At 34.2% G+C, this 24,643-nt stretch overlaps 1 protein-coding gene across 2 annotated transcripts in view; it reads left to right on the top strand.

Moving 5' to 3' along the window:
• Positions 1–24,643, top strand: part of Mip (Myoinhibiting peptide precursor) — a 254,565-nt gene that overhangs the window by 45,724 nt on the left and 184,198 nt on the right. For both annotated transcript variants that reach the window (XM_074177191.1, XM_074177192.1), the window contains exon 2: positions 16,121–16,174. The gene's annotated coding sequence lies outside the window, so the exon portion shown is untranslated. The remainder of the gene's footprint in view (positions 1–16,120; positions 16,175–24,643) is intronic.

The following is a 24,643-nucleotide window of genomic DNA, read 5'->3' as shown; positions in this document are numbered from 1 at the left end:
TGAGACGTTTTTCCTATTGATAACGTAGATAATCAAAATTATAGAGCTTTAACGTATTTTGGACAACCAACGGAAAAAGTGGCTTCATTTTTGAGGAAACGAGATATTAAAATTGCATATAGAACAAGTGAAACGTTGGGAAAGTTATTTAAGAATAATAAAGACAAGACATCCAAATTCGAGAAATCAGGAGTATATAAATTAAAGTGTAGAACGTGCCCTAAGGTATATATTGGTCAAACGGGCAGAACATTTAGGAATCGAAACCTGGACCATCATACGAGCTATGCAAATAAGAAAACAAATTCAACATATCCAAATCTTCTTCTAGAAGAAACCCATATCTTTAACGAAGAGTTCGAAATTTTGCACATGGAAAATAAAGTTTTGAAACTGAATCATTTGGAAGCAATGGAATTGATAAACTTAAAAATTCAAACATTCTAATGAATGACCAACTGGATTTGAATAGATCACCATTATATTTTTTCAAATAAAGTTTGTGGAGATCAAATCATGAGGTGTAGTTTTTGAAAAAATAATAAACAAGTCGTTTTTCAATCGTTCATTCGTATTAATAAAAAGTTGCAAATGGCGCTAATTTCAAAGTTTTTCTTGTCAGCTCCGGATTCTATAGTCTCTTCTTGATTCAGTAGATATAGTGTTTTTGGAATGAAACTCTGTTAGGGGCATGCCAATCAGATGCTAAACTTATGAGATTTTTATTATTCACGGGTAGATAAGTTCACTGCTGCATCCAAGGAAGGAGTCAATATGTCAATTATCAGCTCAAGGGCGTCGCCAACGGGGGACAGGGGCATTTGCTCCCCTTAGAGATCAAATGTAGCTAGCCGCAAAGTGACCAAAGTACGAGCAATTGACTTCTTTTCCTAATAATAAATTCCACATCGCATGACAAAACGTAAATGAATTCACACAAAACACAAAACCATCAGAGTTTTTAAAGAAAATCTCCAATAATTCTGAAAGCTTTACAAACTTCATCTCAGGAAAGAAATAGTGCAACTCGGAAAAGTGCCTTCCAACTGCATGCGACTCCTTCCAGAATTTCTTTCATTCTCGTGATTTTGTTGGTAGCCAAATACTCGGCTTTGATGGAACTCGTTGTCAACGTACTCCAATCTGTAGCTTTGGACGTGGTCAAAGCCTCGGAACACGTTGAAAGGATTTTACTTTCAATTAAAAATCGGAAATCCGGAAAAAGTGACAAACGAAATTATAAAGGAAGCTACTGCTGTTGCGGAGAAAGTCGGACTGGAGGAGGACATTACATCAATGCCGTGTATTACGAGGAAACAACGTCATAGAAGCAATCATAGCATGGATGATCCAGCAGAAAGCCCTTCAGAATACTGGCAGAGGTCTTTAGTAATACTTGCATTCAATTATCACCTCCCTTGAAGTACATTTTGCTGAAGAAAACACGCCATCATTCGCATTATCTGAGTTACACCTGGCGCAGATGCAAAAGATGACAACTGAAAATCTGAAACAAACTTGTGAATCTATTGCCCAGTTTTATGATCTACTGAACATAAACAATGGAATCGAACTTTGGCAGCAATTGTGGCACGATAGGTTTAATCTAATAAATCTTACAGTTGTTGATGTCCTAAAAGAAACAAATTACTTCTTTCCCGAAACGGATAAAGCGTTGAAAATTTTGATCGCTTTAACATGCACTACCTGTGCAGTAGAGCGATCCTTTAGCAGCCTCAGAGACTGGAAACATGGCTAAGAAGCACCATGGCAGAAGATCGCCTTAATGGTCTGGCCATGATGAGTGTACACAGAGCTATAATAAATAAAAACCTAAATAATTTTAATGATGAACTGGTTGAAAGTTTTGCGAAAAATCCCCGCAGGTTATGTTTTAATTGAATATTATTTTTGTTAAAATAAATAATTATCACTGTGCTTAAACGTTTAATTTAGTTATCGTGCTGTCGAGGGCTTGTAAAGTTTTATACATTGATATCAGAACCGTTCTTATTACAGTCGTCATCGTGGCAAAGACTTCCAAAATGAAACGCTTCATGCTTTCGACTGTACCAGGCGTTCATATTTTTTATCTTCCATAATATTGCTCCATTGACCCCCCCTTAGTCATAAGCTGGCGACGCCCTTGTATCAGCTTCAGAATCCAGTTCGGAAAGTGGGGTACTTAGTTTTATTTCAATTTATGCAAGCTTTGTAAAATGGAAGGAATATGAAAAGTCAGTGCAAACGATTGTTATGTTGCAGTTTCTTCAAAAATATTTTCAATATACAAGAAAGACCCATATTTCATGCCAAGGTGATGACCATATTATATGAAGTTTCTCGAGAAATTCTTTGTTGTCATTCTCAGACATCAGCGGTATCTCTAGAAATAGTAATATATTTCGTTGAAAACTTCTCGTATTGGTGACTGCTTTTTGAAAATATATCCTACAAACAGTAGCGTACAGTGATTTGCAAATTGAAATATTTTCTTCTGTTTCGAAGCGTATGAATACCACACACTGCTTCTGTAGCATCAGTATATTCGTCAAATTATGAAACAAACTGGGTTTTTCTTTCGAATATTCTGATCAATATAAGTCTCCCCAACATAAATGAAATAGTGACATATTTCATTCAAAACTTTTTGTATATTCGCATGCTTTCTGAAAGTATATCGTATAAACAGTGGCGTACAGTGCTTTGCAAATTGTAATATTTTATGTGATATTTTCTTCTGTTTCAAAGAGCATGAATAATAGCATAAACTGCGGTCATTCTGTAACATCAGTAGATGCGAAGCAAACTGTAGGTTTTTCTTCCTTTTTTCGAATATTTCGATCAGTATAGGTCTCCTCAATATAAATTTAATATGAATTTATCAAGGCCATGTGGGTCGCCAGAATTTTCAAATAAGTGAAGAGGTCGCGTATGCAAAAAGGTTGAAATAATGAATTTGTCAATTGGCTCAGATAGTAACAACAAACGTAAATTTTCAGTTCAGATCTGAAGTTACGTTCGCTACGGCAAGCGCCAAACGTGATGGCGAGCTGCCTCCATGCGCACTAATTCATTTTCAATATAACCACCACTACATCTCTTGTTAGACATACAAATGCTTTGTACAGAGGCGTATCATCACTTGTCCTCCAGTGCTGTTGGCTTTTGGCGTTGTCTGAGTAATTTGTGTTAATGTCATCGCCTAACAATAAAACCAGCCATCGAGAGTATATCATTATATAACATTTCAATGAACTGTACTACTACCTATAATACTAAATGAAATATGCTACCCCAATTTGCTACCCCAATCAAAACTAATCATACCTAGATACGACACAGGCCGGCAAAGGGCTTATCGTAATCCAATAGGAATATATTTGTATAGTATAGGAATATACCTTCGCGATCGCTCGCCATCACGCTCGCTTGCTATATGTCTCATTCCATTCAGTCAGAATTGAATACAACTCTGTTCCACACGGAAATGCCGTTGGTGATATACATGTTTCACAGCTTACTGTTCAATATAGAACATACAAAGTTTGTGACGCCCTAATTCTAATTCCGTATAAACAAGTAACACAGTTGAGCACCTGAGAAATTTAATCAAATATAAAAGTTTTCAAACACTCAAAATAATATACAAGTTGGACCATCAAATATGGTACCGCAAGGGAATGAAATTTTCGCAAAGTTTTATATTTTAATGAAAAAGGCTTTTAATTTTCTATCTATTGCTGTTTTGTTTTGATTCACTCCTCTAGGCAATATAAAGGAGTTTTTGAATGCTGACAATTAGTATAGAACAAATTGCTGAAATCAAATGAATATCATTCTAAAATTCAGTGTACTGATTAAGTGAATATGAAAAACGTTGTCCGCTAACTTTTACACAAAAAGTTCAACTACATTCTGAAACACTTCGTCTCCGCAGATCTCCAACGAGTTAAGTAAAGTGTCATACACTCAGTTCGTTATATGTTTCCATGAACATCCCAGGAACGGAATCGGGTGACCGATGAGTCCACTCAATTGCACCCCTCAGCGTATCCACTGAGGTCTTGTTGAAACAACAACTGGGTCATTAGCATTCTGAATTTCATGGAGAAAACACCCAGGAGGGAATTTCCAAAAATACCAGCCCACACGTATGATTTTGAAGGGTTTTTTGTGTGTACTGTCTGAATCGCTACCTCTCCAGTATGGACAGTGAAGGTTTCACTTCACTGATGAGTGGAATTTGGAACCTATAGCGTAAAACTAGTTTTAGACATCTCCTGATGATGCTGCAGTTTTTTGTAAAACTGTGTAATGAAAATCTCACAAGAAAGTGTTTTTTGAATAGAAATGATGCAGCAATAGATAGGTGATCAGAAATCTTTCTCAATGGAATAACCACACCCACATTCCTATTTTAGAAAATTTGGGAGATATCACTCCCGTAGGTTAAAGGTTTTGCAGTAAGTATCTGTATCATTCCAAACTTTTTGCCTCACAAACAAGCGTAAGTGTTTTTTTCGTCTAGGCGCACTCTGCATATGGATTCTCCTTAAGAAAAGAATAGATCACAAAATATAAACGGAAGTTTGTTAATGGAATTTCATGTCATTTATTGAATTGAGAATTGTTTCCAAATCCAGAATATTTGACAAAGTATACTGAAATATTCTATGAGGAATGAAATATTTTTCTGTCACTTTCTGACAGAGAGGACGTTTTCAATGAAAATTCATTTGAAATAAAACCGCAGCATGGTCGGAAACACTTAATTGTTTTTCAAAGAAACGCATTCATTTCGTTAACGGTATAGAGGTTTCATTCCTTATTGAATCTTCTTCAATAACTGATATAACTGTTGATTCAATTTCGTTTAAATTGAACATTAGCTATCTCTTAAGGTGATAACAATGAATAAAAATATGTTGATTAGTTGATTGATTTTCTCATTATATCTTCCCCTTGTATCACAAAGTGAAGGTTATTATTCTAACCGATCATATATTCACCTATATTATTCACCAAATTTATTGTTTTTGTGAAAGAATGATATTCTTCTCCTTCAAATTAACTAAAAGAACAATTTATTCAGGTCAGTCTCGTCTTACCTACACTGTAGGTTAATGGAGCGACACCTATCAGAAAACAACTATTCCCCTGGCTAATACCACGAAGGGCGTTGGATTATATCCAACGGCAAAAAACGGCAACTCGCATGTTTTGAGTAAAATTCGGATCAATGTATGAAGCGTTCGAGGATATAGATTGTAAATCTCAGATAAAACTGAGAAATAAAAATGTGTGATTCATTTGTGTTTGTGCATGACGTATAAACTCAGAAAGTACTAAAATAATTTCAAAAATTTGTTGCACCTATGCTTTCATCTCCGAATAGAGTCTTCTTCAAATTACTAAAAATCAAAATACTTACAATAGAAAAGAGCTTGAAGATTGAACAGACGTACAAGTGAACGAAGTTCAAAACATTTTGAAAAGAATAATTATAGGAAGACAATTACATAATTGAGAAGTTGTTGAAGGGGTCAATTTTTGGAATATCTGACATTCGGAATGTCCTGTGCAGAGCTATCTGTATTGTCATTAATGACATTGAAAATGTGAAAGACTTATATCTTGAAATAATATAATGAACCATTTATATAGCGTGTTACTTATTTTGGAAGGATCGATTGCAGCTTGAGAAATTGTTCTTATGCAGATTCTGTGAAACATGTTCTTCCTTCGAATTAGTAGAGAGTTGTCTTGAAAATCTTGACAAGAAAATTGGATTAGATAATTTAGGAAACACTTACTACATAAATAGAATTTTAGAAGTGTTGTTCATGACGAAGAATTTCAAGAAAGAGGTTTTAATGATGAACGAGAATGTTTCCTACTTATTCACCAAACTCAAACACCTGATCATGCAGCTGCAGTTTCGTAAGAATATATCATCTTTCCCTCCAACTGATTTCCTGGAGTCTTCGAAGTCCACTAGATACTCGTTAGGACAACAAGACGATTGTTCCGAAATTTTGGGGTTCTTGTTGAATACTCTTCGTGAGCAAAACAATAGCAGAATCAATACTCCTGACCGCTCTGGATTGAATGATTTCGAACAGTCTATCTCGTCTTGTGGAACTTCAACTAGCGTTTTCTAATATGACTAATAACCAGTCCGTGCAAAGCTTATTATTAGATAGCCTGAAAATGGAACTTCCAACAAGTGGTGCTCGACTTTATTGCCAAACTAACTGACTGTTATGAGAAAACAAGTATAGCTGAAGCACCAGTAATCATAACACTGATATATTTTTTTCTAATGAACATTCTGAATATCATTCAACTATTCAGTTCACTAGCGCCAAGATGTACTTGCCCCAATTTAAAAAAAAAGTTCAACCAAACTTCTCATATTTCTTTCCATTGACACGGTCTTTCATAGATTTACACTCTTTTTCACCTTCTAATTAAATTGGTTGAAAGTTTATCTCTCGTGAACTCACTTTGAAATTTCATCCCTGAAAATTCAATGCGAGTATAATGAACTAAAACATGCAAGGTGGTTGGAGTTTGCTGAGGTAAACATATACGACAAAAACGAATATCAAGTGATTGGAAAACATTTCATGCAATCTTCTGCATCGTATAAATTATAAAATTAAAAACTGAAAATAGCTCCTTTGATTGATTGATTGATAATATTTTATTGTTCAAGAATATAATTGTTGATACAAACACAATGTCATGAATAAATATTAGTATAAACATGAAGTATAAGATGTGAAGTATGTATGAATTGTAAATGATTAAAATAAAATAAAAACTATGTATACATACATATGCAAAATTTACATGACAAGAACTAGGACAACGAATAAAAATATTTTGTGCATTTAGAAACTTGAGTTCCTAACAACTTGACCATACCACACAGTCCCCTACGGTTCTGAGGAATGATTGATTCTTTACAGCCCCCTACGACTCTAAATAATGTTTCTCCACAGCTCCCTACGACTGTGAGGAATATGTCTGATAGACCAGAGCTTCGGAATGAATACACCAGAATATGTCCCGTGTGATCCAATAAAATCATTGGAAGAAAAATATGTTTTTCACATACAGTACAATCGCTATTTTCACACATTCTAAATTACAGGGCATCGTCAAAATATTCTTGTAGGTCATTTATCACTTAATCGTTTTGTACATTTCTTTCTGAATGTGATAAAAAGAGTCTCTTTGAATTGGGAAGTTTATTATATATCCTGATTCCATTATATATCAACGAGTTTTGAACCAAATATGTTTTTGGAATTGGTATATTAAGTTCATTTGACCGCCTTGTGTGGTATGTGGCTGTAGCTGTAGATTCATTGTTCTCCCTATGTTTATGTATAATCAATACGGTTTTCAAAATAAATATTGAAATAACAGTAAGGATTCTATGTTCTCGAAAAAGGGGTTTAGATGAATCCCGCCATTTTGCTTTACATTAGTAGTACCTGAAAGCCCTTATGCAAGACAAAAACCAACTTCATAAGTTGTTTACTGCAAACACCCCAAAAGGGTATACCATAACTTAGATGAGAGTCTATTAAGGCATAGTACACTACTTTCATTGTAGCAAACACTAGTTCCTTTGAGACGTTTTTCAGTGCGAAACATCCTGATGCCAATTTTTTGTTGATGTGTGCAATATGCCGCGAGAATTTTTAATTTTCATCTGAATAAATTCCCAAAAATTTCAGAGTGGAGTTATTATTTATTGGGTTATTGTCTAGGGGGATATCAGGTATAATACACTTGAATGCTAATATATTTGTTTTGCTGGTATTCAATGATAAAAGATTTGAGTCAAACCAATTCTACACTTTTTTCATGTTTTGGCACATTTTGTTATGCAATCTGTTTTTGTCCTTGTCATGCCACAATAATGTGGTGTCTGCAGCAAATAAGGTAAAGCTTCCTGTAATCGATATGTTTGTTAAATCATTAATACGTAACAGAAACAGTATAGGATCTAATAAAGAGCCTTGAGGTACTCCACAATCTATATCTCCAAGTCCGAGTTAGATAATGTTCTTACAAATTGTTTCCTATCAGAAAGGTATGAACTAATCCAAATCATGACTGTTGTCCCTAAAACCAAATCTTGTGAGTTTCCGAAGCACTACTTTTTGCCTCGTCGTTAAGTGATTTTCGAACAGTTTTTGTCAAAAAATTCAAATTGAACCAGAAAGTTGCCAAAACAGCCAGAAAAATTTACCAGGAATTTAGTATTTGGTGTCAATGAACGATCTGTTCGACGTTGGTTTGCAAAATCTCGTTCTGGAGATTTTTGTTTCGAAGAAGAGCTTCGAAATGGAAGACCTACAATAATCCAAGACGAGGATTTGAGGATCCCAGTGCGTGGGATCGTTACGTGTGAAAAAAATTGGATCCTATACGACAAAAGGAGACGCTTAGGACATTGGCTGGAAACCGATGAGTCACTTCCCAAAGGCAAAAACCTACTAAAAAGAGACCATGGTTGATGTATGGTGGTCAGCGGCTGGTGTGATTTACTATAACTTTCTGCAACAGGGCCAATCACAGCAGAGTACTATTGTGAGTAAATCGACGAAATGTATCAGAAATTGCATCAGCAGTAGCCGGAACAGGGCAATAGAAGAGGTCCGATACTTTTCCATGACAACGCCCGTTCGCACGTTTCACGAATCATCGTTCGAAAATTGAATGAATTGAGTGTTAGGATGTGGAGCTCACTCTAGATCACAAAGCCTAAGGATTAAGTGGGGAATGGGAAAAAATACCAGCGTGGTTCAAACAGAACTGGCTAATATCTCAATCGCCACAATATAAATAACCAGGAAAGGAATTTCTGGTAAAAATATAACAATCTGCACTGATAGTAGACAAGCCCTATTAGCCTTGAACAGACAACGAGTTACCTCAGGGCTAGTACTAGAGTGACACCAAGATTTAGCCAAAGCCTCGATAGATAATAACATCATCCTGAGGTGGGTTAAAGGGCACGACAGGAGAAGAGGTAATCGCATTGCCGACTCTTTAGCCAAGAAAGCGACTGGACTAAGAATTTCAGGACTCAGTGACACCTACGGCCTGATGACTTCGACAATTGTGGAACTAGCCAAACGTCCCTAAAGAGATGGGATTGAATCAAAGGATGTAGTCCTGCTAGGATCTGGCGATGACCAGGAAAAACCTACACCTAACAGTAGGATTTCTGACTGGCCACTGTTAACTAAGGAAACACCTCCATATTATGGGGCTAGTGGATACATCACTATGCTGGACATGTGAACAGGAAGGTAAAACTGTCAGGCATGTCTTATGTGGGTGTCCAGAGTTATCGTCAATAAGAGAGCGAGTCTCCTAGTAACCTGTTCACCTTTCTGGATAGGACATAATGGGCGATAACCTTGGAGGACAACTACTCGGGAAGATGTACAATGAGTCACATGTGGCACAAGTGCTGTGGGCCTACAATCACCCACCTTACACAGATACAGAGATATAGTAATGGTCTGAAAAGCGACAAAAAATTCAAATTTGGAAAAAAAGGGGCGTCAATGTATAGAGTACAACATTATCTATCGATCAGTATTCACCACGACACAGTAGAATGAATATTCACTACGATATGGAGCTACAGAAACATGACATTAGAACGGACAAAATTTAATATCAGATTTTCAGGGAAGTGTAAAAAAATTGTTTTTTCAGTTTTCCGAAAAAATAAAGATATGAACTTTATATAACAAACTACATGTTATCTCTGTGTCTTGCCCCACCCTCCATGCTCTCTAGACCTCTCATCAATCGACTACCATTTTTTTTAAAATACTTACTTCGATACGTTTTTCTTCGATAGAACCTTCACCAATCATGCCCAGGTAAAAACGGCCTTGGTCGATTTCATCGAATTGCGAGCTAACGGATTTATCGATTCGTGTTACGTTGGAAAAGTGTTGATTCAAATGTCGCTAATTTCGATTAAATTTAATAAGTATTTAATAAAATATTACATTTAACGTAGACTCATAAAGACTTTTGAAACAACCTAATGCAAATTGTTTACGTTTTTTCTCTTGAGACTTGACGTCGACAGTTATCAGAATGAGCAAAAAAATTACGATCGGGTTTGATCGAGAGTGACCTTGAATGTATTCTCTGAACATTCGAAATTATTGGAGTATAAGTATTGAAGGAACTCAAGGGCAAGCATAAGAAACGGTGGTAGAATGTATTTACTATTTATTTGGGACTGTCCTGTAGTGATCTACAGGACAGTCCCAAATAAATGATCTTCTATTTGACTGTGACCTTGTCATTCACTTACATCTCAAAACATTTTCTGAAATGAAAACCATATTTCTGATCACTAATCCAACTTATATACGACAACAAATTTGCTTCCACCCTGCTTTCAGTGAAATAGTATACACATAACCTTGCTTTTACCAGCTTTATTTCTTTATTAAATGGACACCAATATGTCTTGGCACAATCATGTCGCTGGATTTGTGAAGGCTGCTTCTCAAAAGCTTGGAACACTGTTCCGAACCAGAAAACTGTACACACCTCAGCTACTTTCGATGCTTTATAGAGCACAGATCAGACCTTCTTTGGAGTATTATTCTCATGCATGGAGATCTACCCCCAAACAGTTGCTGGATTCCATCCAGAAAAAAGTCATCCGCCTGATTGGAGACGCGAACATCACGTGCAACCTTGATAGCAGACTCTATCCAGATCACTCTGTCAAGATGGTTGTTCTGATTATTGGAGTCCTTGGTCTCAAATCTTAAAATCATACCGGCTTGCCGCACTAAGGCAGAACTCTTAGCCGCACAGATGCAGAAGGCTGTCATTCTTGGCTCACTGCGCTTGCTCAGGGCACATGATTCTCGGACCCAATGATCACTTACCCCACGGTGTGGGGAGTGGTCATTGGTTGATGATGCTGGCGCGCCCTCCCGAATGTATCGGGGCTTCGGGGGATAGGGCCTGACCAGCACACACTACGGTGAAAAAAAAATAATAATAGTAATACATCTTTATTCACCATAAAAATACAAATGGAATGGACAAAAATAAAATAAAACAGTATACAGGAACAATAACAAAAACAAAGAAAAAAACTTCCAGCATATGGTGAATAGGCGGAGTATCAGCCAAAGCTGTTTTTCAACTCAACCTGTTATCTGGGCCACACTGTTTAATTATTGAAATAATTTAATATTTGCCAAAAATGGCAAAATAATGTTTTTGTACAACTGTCATTTAAAGTGACATTTTTAATGGTTGTCAAGAGTATTATACAAGGAAGCCTGTTAAAATATTTTTAACACTAGTGTTAAAAGAATGTTTAATTTAGTATTTTATACATTAATTACATTATTACTATTATTATTTATGAACATTAATATGAAATGTACGATTAGAACAACTGCTGATATCGATTCCTTGTGATGTTGAAGATCCTTTAAAAGGACGATGCTGTAACGCTGGAGCCAGCTGTTGGGATTATCCTTTCAGCAATAGCCATTTTATAAGAAATAGATTGATCGATGAAACCTTCAGCTACTGTTGTAGACTTCCATTTTCCGTGCTTCTTAATATACGTTAAATTTGCTCCTGAGTCTGCTATCAAAGAAGCAAAAGAACTACTGAAACAGTGACTTGTATATTCCTATGGTTCCGGGAGATTCAGAAACTCAGCAATGGTAGAGGGCGTTTTTCCAAACGTGTTTATACCAACTGGGTCGGCACTGCATTTATAATTTGGTTATTTCAGAAAAAACATTGATGGTTAATAACAAAAGGGGGTAAAGCAACGTATTCGTTAAAATAGTCGATCTTTTTTCCAACAATTCAAAAAGAATGACCTATTTTCATTTTAGTAGTTGGAATTTGAACAATCAATAATTCATCCATTGATTTACTGTTCTCTATTAATAAATTGCACAGCTCTTCACGACGGCAGGCACCATATATTCCGAATATAGTAGCAACTTTTATCATCACATATTTTTCATCTGGCGCCTCATTTATAAACCTCTGGACTTGTTCAAACATAAGAGTTTTTGTTTTTTTTGGGCCTAAAACTTTCATTTTTCTGCTTTAAGAGATATTACCTTGAAATATTTGCTTGTATTAACACCATTTTTAACGGGCGCACTCGACTTTATCATTAAAAACTTGCTCCAGGAAGTTGATGAGTTCCATATTTTAGATTTCTCCTCTAGATAGGCTAAGAAGGCGGTTTCGCTGAAATTTCTTTCAACGTTCTTAAGTCTACACCAGCTAAAATAATAAGATTATGCGATGTCGTACTGCTGAGCCGATTTTTTTGTTAACAATTCAATTGCTCTTTTTGCACCCTCTTCAATATCGTCAGGAACATACAATTTCTCACTATTGTTCTTCATTATGCACGACATTGAATACCAGCAAGAACTTTAAAAATGGGACTTCAAATAAAATGCGTGAGCTGTAAACAATACTGTTTGTTGGTAACTAGGTGATTTGGCCTCACCTGACACGGCCACTTCACAGCAAATGCGATTACATGAAAAGAGATGTCAAAATGTCTTTTTATAAAAAATATTAAATTTATCTATTTCATTATGAAAATAGGACAGTTGTATGATATTTGTGTTAAATGTAAGTTTTATTTACTTTCAACACTCATACCATAAATAGCTATTCATATATTCTTTTAGGCAATCAATTTCTGAAATAATTCATATCTTCATTGTCTGAAACTAAGAACAGAGTGGAAGATATATCATATAAGAATATAATAGAGCTATCAATTTAGAAAGTGAACGTAGAATGAAACAAATGTAGAAAAATTCAACAGACTTCGTGCCAATTGTCCATGCGAAAAATATTTTGGCATATTTTGCTCGTTTCATCTTGCATTTTATATTACGTTCAAATATTATATTGTCAAAATTAAAACTGTGCCTGGTCATAAAAGTGTACTTTATGAAATGAATGAAAATTGCCATTTTTCAGATATAATAATGAACGCAAATAGTTCCGTCAACCTTTTGAAGAGAAAGTGGTTCAGTGGGATGTTTAGAATGGCCATTGACCAAAAATATCAGTGTCAAACTATTTGAAATCAAAAACATGATTCTGTATTTATTTGTAATTGATAACGACAATTTTGCAAATGTTGGAATATGTAATATAAGTTGTTGATGCTCCAGAACTCATCAACATTGAAAAAAAAAACTTTTTTCAATATCTATATCTCCTTGAAAGTTTTTCTAGTTTCTCATTTTTATGCACTACAGCGAAATTAGTAGGCTCAACAATAATCCTTTCACGACATACTCGTTGAATGAAGTTCGAAACTTTCCGTATTCCCACCTCAGTTTTTGATGCAACACACCGTTTCTGGAGTAGATACGTCTTTAAGAAAGTCGTTTACATTACAATGCTCCTGGATCACGGATACTTGATACAAATTGAAATACTTTAATGGAACAGTGCACTCAGAAAGCTAATTAGCCCGAAACAAGTGGAAATGTTATTTTTCCAAGTGCTACGTACAATAAAGTTTCCCATTTATTTAACTTTGCGTTCCTATTCTCTAACATTTTTCACATTTCACAATTTTCATATAATCAATAGTTTCCACGACTCATTATATCTGCTGGAGAGTTGGACATTGAATGTAAAGGAAATTTTCAATATACTCATAACGATATGAAGTTGCATACATTTCATTTATCATTATCAAAACTCTATGAGGTGATTCCATCTTCGTAACTGGAGTTTTCAGACACAATTTGAGAGACGAACAGACATGCGGCAATGTGACCATAGGGAGATGCTTTTAGATTGCACAAACACCAACTATGTCGATTTCGACCCAACAAAAACTTGAGTTGTCAAAACAACATTTGAAGACTCTGTGTCGCGGGTGACTGTTTTTGTAAACAACAAAATATTCCGTCGGCAGGCGGAAATATCAAAAGGTTTCGGTGTTTTGTCTGTGTTTTTGTAAACAGAGTTCACTATGTGTAAACGGTCGGCGACAGCAACAAGCACCTATTCAGATACGATATATCTGTAATATGTATCCTGTTCGAAAAGTTTTAATAACTGTACAAGTTCTCAAATTAGTGATTGTGAAATCTCAGAAAATCACGAAACGATGATTTCAGTTCCATTCATTCATATATCGTAATTTATCAAGTCTGCCATAACTTTATCCGTTCCATAATTTATTCGTTTTGTTAACAATAATCTCATCTAGTATTTATTTTTCCTTTCGCTCGTTCAGCTCAAAGGATTGAATTATAAAAAAATCGCAGTCGACTGTAAAAACATAGTCTAGAAAAGGTATGATGAAAGCTGTTCGTTTAGTGAAAACGATAAAAACATTTTATAATAAAACACGCGACTCAGATTAATTTTTATCTGTTTGGTGGAATTCGAGTTTGTTTTCGAAACTAAAACAAGTTTTTTGTTTCTGTTTTTGAAAACGATGCTAGACGCGAGTCCTTTTGGTGGAAATCCACCTCCAGTAGCCTCAGGGTATCAGGCCTAGTTGCAGTTGAAGATTTTGGTGGGGTCAAATAATATTGGTGAAATGAGTTCAGTAAATTGAGACTAGTGCACAAAAAACTGGCAAATCAATAAGTTGCCTCTGAATCATTATTAACTAATTACCTATTATATTAAACATGATATTCAAATAATCTACCCCAATTCAATAATATAAAGTTATAAGAAGTGAAGAAAAATTTGACCACGAACTTATAAACACAAATTATAAATAAAATCATCTGAAGGAACAATTCGTTCACGCCAGTCTCAACTCCCTAAACTGTAGGTGAATGGACTGACATCCATCAGAAAACAACTACTCCCCTGGCTAATACCACGAAGGACGTTGGATTATATCCGACCGGTGTCACTGCAGGATTCTTCACTGCCGCAATAGATTTTCAATAATTTGAACATACTTGCAGACTGGTTTCGGACTGATTTTGTTTCGATTCTTGACATTGAAAAATAATAGAAGGTGGCCTTAAAAACGAAGACTCATTCATGAAATTTTGCGTTCTGATAGACATCTATAATATCTAACTGAAGGAAATAGTTTGAATCGGCAGAAAATTATATTTGTCATAAGGGTGGTTCTATTATGAATCTATGATTTTATTATCTATTATGATTTTCATCTTATGAATTGAGAGTTGAAATTTTGGAAAATGGTGACTCCTGCAAAGTGAAATATTTTCTTTTCTACAAAATTTTTGAATGAACAAAAAAGATTTTGTTCGTTCAGTAATTGAATTCAACATTCAACAATTGAATAGTCATATTATATGTATTTCATGAGAGGAATACTACGTAAAAACTTTCAAGCTAAATAATAATGGTGAATTCTTATGTAAGATGTGAATTTTATGATTTGAATACCAAAGATTTGAAGATCAGATTTGCTTTGACCTTTCAGAGGTTTCTCTACATGTCTAGTAGATAATTTGGCTAGTATATCAGCTAGTATATTAGATATGGCAGAACTGAAGTGAAAAAATACACATGATTTGCTATCTAAGTGGTAGATTATAAAGCCCATATATCTTGATTTCCGAAGTTCAGTAAAAATGGGAATATATTACAACTTCGTATAAAGAGGTTCTAGTTAGTTGTGTAGACTTTATAAAACAGGAACAGAAAATCTATTTATCGATTATGCTTTCGTTTAGAGCAAGGATGAATATAAGGACTCATGAATAATCTGTTAGTAATTTTGTAGATTTTTCTATAAAGTTATTAAAGTCACATATTTTTCGGTTATTGAGCGATAAAAAAATTCATTGTCTGTATCATTTCAAATAAATAATATATTTCATTTGGTAGATGATGAAATAGAAAAATCTTACTGAAATTATTCCTCAAAAATGAGATATATATTCCAGAGAAAGTTCATCTGCTATCTCATCAAATAGAAAATTATGGAAATGTCCCACGCTGATGTACAATGTACTGAAAAACTTGTTTAACAAATATTTCTATGGAGGTGTCTCTTGTTGTATGTTAATATCTTTTCTCTTTCCAGATTTGACAAACAACTACGTCAATATTCTCCTCCTTATATCTATATCAGCTATAGGTAAGTGTTACTCAATTTATTTAATGGCAAACTTCAATTGAAGCATTCATTAATATATATAAAATACACCCATAAAATACACCCAGCTATAATACAATCTGTAGCACTATAAAATGAATTAAAATAGACAGTTTAGAAGGCTGGAAAGTATAGGCCGGAAAGTATAGAATATATTTTAATAACTCTAAAATACAAAACTTGAAATTATAAAACAACAACAAAAATTAATTGGTGCTCCGAGCGACTTCCTCTCTCTCATGAAATGGAGGCTCCAATATATTCAATACATCGCCAGAACACTTGATGACACGACTATCGTCAATCTTAAACCAGTCCGTTTCGTCTTTGATCAAGGCGTAATAATGACCAGATTCAACCTTCGTAAGAGTTTGGTGCTTCCGTCAGAGATTGAGTAAAAGTTTGGTGCTTCCGTCAGAGGTTGAGTTATGCTTGAAGATCATCAGTGTTATTATTAGATTGACTGGTGCCTCAGCTATACTTGTTTTCTTATAACAGTCAGTTAGTTTGGCGCAATCCTCTTGTCCTTACGAATATCTTATAGACTTCAAAGACTCCAGGAAATCGGTTGGAGGGAAAGATGATACATTCTCATGAAACTGCAGCTGCATGAACAGCTGTTTGAGTTTGGTGAATAGGTAGGAAAGATTCTCGTTCCCTTTCATCATTAAAACCTCGTTCTTGAAATTCTTCGTCATTAACAACACTTGTAAAAATGGTATTCATGTAGCAAGTGATTGTTAAATTATCTCATCCAATTTTCTTTTCAGATTTTACTGATTTTCACTGATTCGCAACGAAGAACAAGTTTCACAGAATCTGCATAATAACTGTCTCAATCTCACATCTTTAATCAAAAAGAAAATTACCAACAGAATCATTCAGTTGTTTGATGTAACACACTTATCAACAAACAACTGTTCACAAATCATTGCAATGATAAAAATAACAAACAACTTTTTATTAATGTCAAATGTCAAATTTAGTTTCCCTTTCAAACAAGTATATAGTGACCTAAAAACATATAATATTGAATAGCATCAGCACAAAAAACTGAAAGGATTAAAATACATTGGTAATCCTACTAATCCTACTCCTACTAATATCATAAATGTATAAAGTTTGTGAAGATGGATGAATGTAATCTATGTATTTACATTTTTTACTTTTTCACGCCTGAACATCTCAACGAATTCAAATGTTAGTTGGGTATATAGATAGATCATGACCTGGAATACCACATAGGTAGGTTTCCACGGTAACACGGGTAAAACAGCGGAGAACAGCTATTATTGTAAAAGTGGGTACCTATTGATTGGCTGACACTCTTATATTAACGTACAGCCGAAGTTACTGAAACTAGAATCTTTAAAAATGCAGGTAGATTCTTTGTATAGCGTAAATAAGCATCTAGAAAGTGAATCAGGAATTTCCACCTCCAAGGAGAAAAATAGGGGCTCAAAGATGATATTGAATTTTGGGTTAATTATAGTTATTTGTTCAAAATGGTAATTCACGAAAATTAATGTGACAAACCGAATTCTACTCGGGTAACAGCTAGAAATTTATATTTTTACTTTAAAAATACGGTAACTGAAAAAATATGCCAACTGCACTAAGTAATAAATAGTTTTGAGAATAGAATTATGTTACCTATAAAGGAATTTCGCAAAACTAACACAAACGTCAACGACGTCTGCCCTCACGCATCTGCCCGCGTTCGGGTCGCGTTATTAGTGATGGCACTTCATGGCTCAGACCGCCCCTCTACCCCCGTGTATATTCACCCTTAGTCTTATAGTAGACGCGACGCGTAATAGCTTATTGCGTTGCGTCAAATTAATCTTAGCATGATAACTTTTGAACGATTCGTCCAAATTATTTAGTGTGAGAGACAAAGTTTATCTGTATTGAATACTTGAAACAAAAATTGTATCAATTTTTATTATAATTTGACAGATACTCTAAAATGTGCATTGTAAAAAAGTATTCAATTCAATTGTACTTATGGCTCAGTATTTTGCATATAGTGGCTACCACATAATAAGTAGACGTATGCTATCGCGGATTTTTATTTAGAACTATTTAGGAGAAACAATCTTTTGTTACATTATCGTTACGTTACATTATCTACATGTAACTCCAACGGTATAGGCAGCGCACGTCGAGATAGCTCCAGTCGCTAAGACTCTCAACGTCATATGGGAATTTTGGAAATTTATCTTCAAATATCATAAAACTTCTTCATAATGACCAAAATATCAAAATATGCCAAAAAAATATTAAAACTATAAAGAATTTGAATACCAAATTGAAAGATAAAATGGATACTACCAAGAAGTCAATTCCTTGTAACATTTGTAATTTGTATTATATTGGAACAACATCTAGAATTCTCAAAGATAGAATAACTTCACATAAAAGTGATATAAAGCTTAATAAGAAATCATGTGCATTAGCGCAACATTCTATATAAACAGAACAGAACCAAATTACTCTAATATCAAAGTTTCACATATAGAAAAAAATATTTCCAAACGCCTTTTTCGTGAAGGGCTGAAATTATTAAGTCTTCTGATTGTTTGAATGAAAGAACTGACATTGATAATCTCAGCAGTATATACAGTTACTTACTGGAACTACACCAAAAATCATGATGATAATAATGAAAATTGTATCAATTAACTCTCTCTTTAGAGTCAAACAATTATCAAATCATCATGCCCATTGAAAAATGACATTTATGTGAAGGTATGACATTTGTCAAATTCAAAAAATCCATACATGTTTAACTTTATTTCGTATGTTTATATGTTCAATTCATTGTCTTTCACTCATCCACAACTCAATAAATTATAGGTCCTGAAAAAGCTTCCCATTAGAAGCGGAAGCTTGGCAAAGTAAAGCTGAGTTTTGATTTTTCGACTGAGAGACCCCGTTAATCCATTTTACTGTATATTTACATGTATATAAATTTATGTGAGCATGTGAATTTCGAATAAACAAAAACAATTTTGTTTAACTTGTTTATTGATCCAATAATTTTTCTAAAGAAAGGTTGGCTGGGTAACAGGATCAATTTTTTCTTAAAAAAACAATTGTTCTCCTGCCGATGTTTCGAATTTAATCAAATTCTCCTTCAGGGCTCTGTAACAATGAATTTTCACAAACATACCTCCATCAAAACTCATACGATTATTATCGTTTAAATTCTTTATAATGAGTTCTTAATTGAATTACTCAACGAAAACAACTTGTTTTCGGTGAGTCGAAGATTGCATGACGTTGTGATTGATGCCAGAATAATAATTCAAAAAAAATAAAGGCTGACTGATCATACTAACGTTTTCTTTATTTTTCCTTCAAAAGATAATCCTTGTAAAGAAGTTTTGGTTTCGGTTTCGGCCGACAAACATATTAGACACATATTGAAAAAAAATTAAAAAACAGTGCAACAGATAAACTTCCAAGGGCAAACTGAAAAGTTTAAGCTTTCTATACGCGTATATAGTACTTTATTACAATTAACATATTTTTCAAAAAATAACTTTCGTTCAATATTCGAAACCTCAATATAAAATCATTTTTACTGTTAAAATCCACATCAAAATGTAGTATTCATTATACCCTTTTCATATATCACTTAATTGAGTAAAACTTATACGTTATCATTCCACATCATTGAAGTCATATAGTGACTGTCTTAAGAATATCCGATTGAATAAACAAATGGCAATCACGGAAATATTCCGTTATATTGTACCACTTTTCGTAAAGTTTCATTATTCCAATAACTTTTATGCTTATCGGAAACAAGCTACTAATTGGATATTTAATACGTATTTCATGTGAAACAGCAAGTTGCATTTTATGATACACTAAAATGAAGCTCATGAACCCGTTTTTTCCAATTAGACAATGCACTTATTTCCCTTGTAAGATAAGGGTAATGATTATAATAAAAATAATGTTTCATTTTCCATTTGACGAGTAAAAATTGTATTGGATTCGTCAATACAAAATAAACTGAATACATAATAGAATGAAATTAAATAAAATTGAACACAAAAATTATTTAAGGCTACAAAAAAAATTACATCAGAAAAACAAAGAAAGGAATGAAAAGATGAAATGTTAAGTTTGTGAATATTCCTTCAAAGAATAGAAACACCTCATCACTAGGAAGTCTTTCAATTTGTTTTTGAAACAATGAAGTGTTTCACTCTTTTTTATTTCGTCGGGTAATGAATTGTAAATCCGGGGAGCCATTGCTCTAGTAGAATTGTAATTAATTTTTGTACAACTAAAAGGAATATAAAAATGGTATTCTTAGCGTGTTTGGTATTCGTATCTGTAGTTGTTCGGTGTGAAGTTACTACGATTTTTTTTACGTATGTGCAGAAGTCAAAAATTAATAGTGATGGAAGCGTATAGAGTTTTAGACTCTTGAAGTGATCTCTACAGGATGAGCGTTTTGAAACTCCAACTATAGTACAAATAATGCGCTTCTGTGCAATGAAAACATCTGATGATAAGGTTGATAGACCCCAGAAGGGCACCACGGATCTTAACCTGGAATCAATTTAAGCATAATACAATTTTAGGAGTTGTTCCTCGTTAAAGACAAGTTTGAGATTTTGGGTAGGCGAAGGCATTTTGTTTGAACATTATTCTGCTTCAAATTTTTGTCAAATCAGAGATATTTAGAAATATTCGTACCCAACTATTATCTCTATTTTTTTTTCTGTTTAATCTTGACTCCTACTACAGTATATGTCAATGGCCAACTCAAGTCTTTGCCTGTTCATTCAAAAAACTATCTATAGTAATATAAATGTGAAAGTTTGTGAGGATGGATAAATGTATGTTTGTGGCTCTCTCACGCCTGAACGGCTGAACAGATTTTGATGAAACTTTACATAAATACAACTTACACATCATAATAACAAATAGACTACAATCTACAAAGGTTTTGTTTAATTCTGGTCATAATATAACGATAAATATTGAGTAAGTCGGAAAAATTCGTGCTCCCTGAGAGCTATCTTGACGTGCGCTGCCTATACAGTTGGAGTTACATGCAGATAATGTAACGTAACGATAATGTAACATAAGATTGTTTCTCTTAAATAGTTGTAAATAAAAATCCACGATAGCATACGTCTACTTATTATGTGGTAGCCACTATATGCAAAATACTGAGCCATGAATACAATTGAATTGGATACTTTTTTACAATGCACATTTTAGAGTATCTGTCAAATTTTAATAAAAATTGATACAATTGTTGTTTCAAGTATTCAATATAGATATACTTTGTCTTTCACACTAAGTAATTTGGACGAATCGTTCAAAAGTTATCATGATAAGATTAACTTGACGCAACGCAATAAGCCATTACGCGTCGCGTCTACTGTGAGACTAAGGGTGAAGATACGCGGGGGTAGAGGGGCGGTCTGAGCAATGAAGTGCCATCACTAATAACGCGACCCGAACGCGGGCAGACGTCGTTGACGTTTGTGTTAGTTTTGCGAAATGCCTTTATAGGTAACATAATTCTATTCTCAAAACTATTTATTACTTAGTGCAGTTGGCATATTTTTTCAGTTACCGTATTTTTAAAGTAAAAATATAAATTACTAGCTGTTACTCGAGTAACAGCTAGTATAATTTCAGGTTTCCAACTTGAAAACTGACGAAATTCAATATCATCTTCGAACCCCTATTCTTCTCCTTGGAGGTGGAAATTCCTGATTCACTTTCTAGATACTTATTTACGCTATACAAAGAATCTATCTGCATATTTCAAGATTCTAGTTTCAGTAGCTTCGGATGTACGTTAATATAAGAGTGTCAGCCAATCAATAGGTACCCACTTTCACAATAATAGCTGTTCTCCGCTGTTTTACCCGTGTTACCGTGGAAACCTACCTATGTGGTATTCCAGGTCATGATCTATCTATATACCAACTAACATTTGAATTCTTTGAGCTGTTCAGCCGTGAAAAAGTAAAAAATGTAAATTCATACATAACATTCGTCCATCCTCACAAACTTTACACATTTATAATATTAGTAGGAGTAGGATTAGTAGGATTACCAATGTATTCTAATCCTTTCAGTTTTTTGTGCTGATGCTATTCAATATTATGTTTTTAGGTCACTATAAACTTGTTTGAAAGGGAAAATAAATTTGACATTTGACATTAATAAAAAGTTGTTTGTTATTTTTATCATTGCAATGATTTGTAAACAGTTGTTTGTTGATAAGTGTGTTACATCAAAGAACTGAATGACTCTTTTGGTAATTCTCTTTTTGATTAAAGATGTGAGATTGAGACAGTTATTATGCAGATTATGTGAAACATGTTCTTCCTTACTAATCAGTTAAAAATTGTTTTTAAAATCTGAGAAGAAAATTGGATAAGATAATTCAACAAGCACTTGCTACATGAATACCATTTTACAAGTGTTGTTAATGACGAAGAACGAGGTTTTAATGATGAAAGGGAAGGAGAATGTTTCCTACCTATTCACCAAACTCAAACACCTGTTCATGCAGCTGCAGTTTCATAAGAATGTATCATCTTTCCCTCCAACTGATTTCCTGGAGTCTTTGAATTTTATAAGATACTCGTAAGGACAACAAGAGGATTGTTTCGAATTCTTGGGGTTCTTGTTGAATAATCTTCGTGAGCAAAACAATAGCGGAATCAATACTCCTGAACGCTCTGGACTGATGGATTCCGTAGACTCTATCTCGTCTTGTGTTTGTAAATCTTTTGCTAGAAAAATTCTAACTTGTTTACTTTGTAGTTGATATTCAAGAGGTAGCAAAAACGTATGTGAATTTCCGGAACTTCAACTAGCCCGATTCTGATGAATCATTAGTGTGCATATACTCTTCGATGTAAGATGTTAACTTTGATACGAATAAAAACGAAACTCTTGGTAATGACTGGCTTCAATTAAACTACCTGGAAAACCCAACATTTCATGGCGATCCTGCCAGTCCAGTCCAAGTGTGAAGAGAAAAAACGAAATAGTTAAAAATGTGTGGATCAAAAGTTTCCTAATATGACTAATAACCAGTCCGTGCAAAGCTTATTGTTGAATCATCTGAAAATGGAACTTTCAACAGGTGATGATCGACTGTATTGCCAAACATGCGCCAAACTAACTGACTGTTGTAAGAAAACAAGTATAGCTGAGGCACCAGTCAATCTAATGATAACACTGATGATCTTCAAGCATAACTCAACCTCTGACGGAAGCACCAAACTTTTACTCAACCTCTGACGGAAGCACCAAACTCTTACGAACGTTCGAAATAGATGAACACTTCAATGTTGACTGTGATTCTGGCGTTAAATCTGGTACATTATTACAAAGACGAAACGTACTCGTTTATGTTGGACGATAGTCGTGTCAGTAAGTGTTCTGGCGATGTATTGAATATATTGGAGCCTCTGGAGACACCCTACATTTTGTTTCATGAGAGAGAGAAAGTCGCCATTTATTTTTTGTTGTTGTTTTATAATTTCAAGTTTTGTATTTTAGAGTTATTAAAATATATTCTATACTTTCCGGTATATACTTTCCAGCCTTCTAAACTGGATATTTTAATTCATTTCGTAGTGCTACAGATTGTATTATAGCCGGGTGTATTTTATATTTTTTGTAATATTAATATCTCAGAAATCGGTTTTGAATTTTTTCTAATCCATTTTTGTGAACAATATGAGAAGGATGCCATACTACAGCCCCATTCGAAGTTAGGTCTGACCAAACTATAATATAGTCATTGAAATATGCACGTTGTCTCACTATAAATCCCATAGTTAGTGGTGCCTGAGCTGCTATGTGAAATGTGGTTTATTTGAGTGTGTGGAGTTATAGTATAGGTATACCCAAATCTTCCACAGTTTCCACATTTTATATCTTTTATATGAATGAGATGCTTAAGGCAACTAACGTGAACATTTGATAAGGATTGATATTGTATCACTTTGAATAGCTTTCCAATTATAGATTCAGATTGTATGTACACTAAAATGGGTATAGGAAGCCATCCTCGAAAGATAAACATACAGTGTCACCATTAGAGTGCGCACCATATGGTAAACTTTTTTTTCGAAAAGTTTAAATGAAGTTTAACTTCGGCACTTATTTGTGCTTTGAATTCAACTTAAAATGATGCGGCCAACTGCGACCCACTGACGTTCAGTGTTTGTCAAATTGAACTTTATTTTTGAAAAAAATTGAAAAAGTGCATTTCTAGATCGAATTTAACAAAAAGGTACTTGAAAAAGTTGTGTCCACGGCAATTTTATATCCATATGCCAAATTTTATGCAACTAGGATGAAGTTAACGTTTTGCTTATTTTTGACAGATATCCTATTTCTATTCTTTCCTGAAGAGACAACATTATTGCAACAATAACTGTTAAA

This window comes from Leptinotarsa decemlineata, unplaced genomic scaffold (genome assembly GCF_025532065.1).
Source record: "Leptinotarsa decemlineata unplaced genomic scaffold, Ldec_3_MD MMD2_tig00002159_RagTag_RagTag, whole genome shotgun sequence".
Classification (NCBI taxonomy): Eukaryota; Metazoa; Arthropoda; class Insecta; order Coleoptera; family Chrysomelidae; genus Leptinotarsa; species Leptinotarsa decemlineata.
This window is presented reverse-complemented; position numbering and strand designations above follow the sequence as displayed.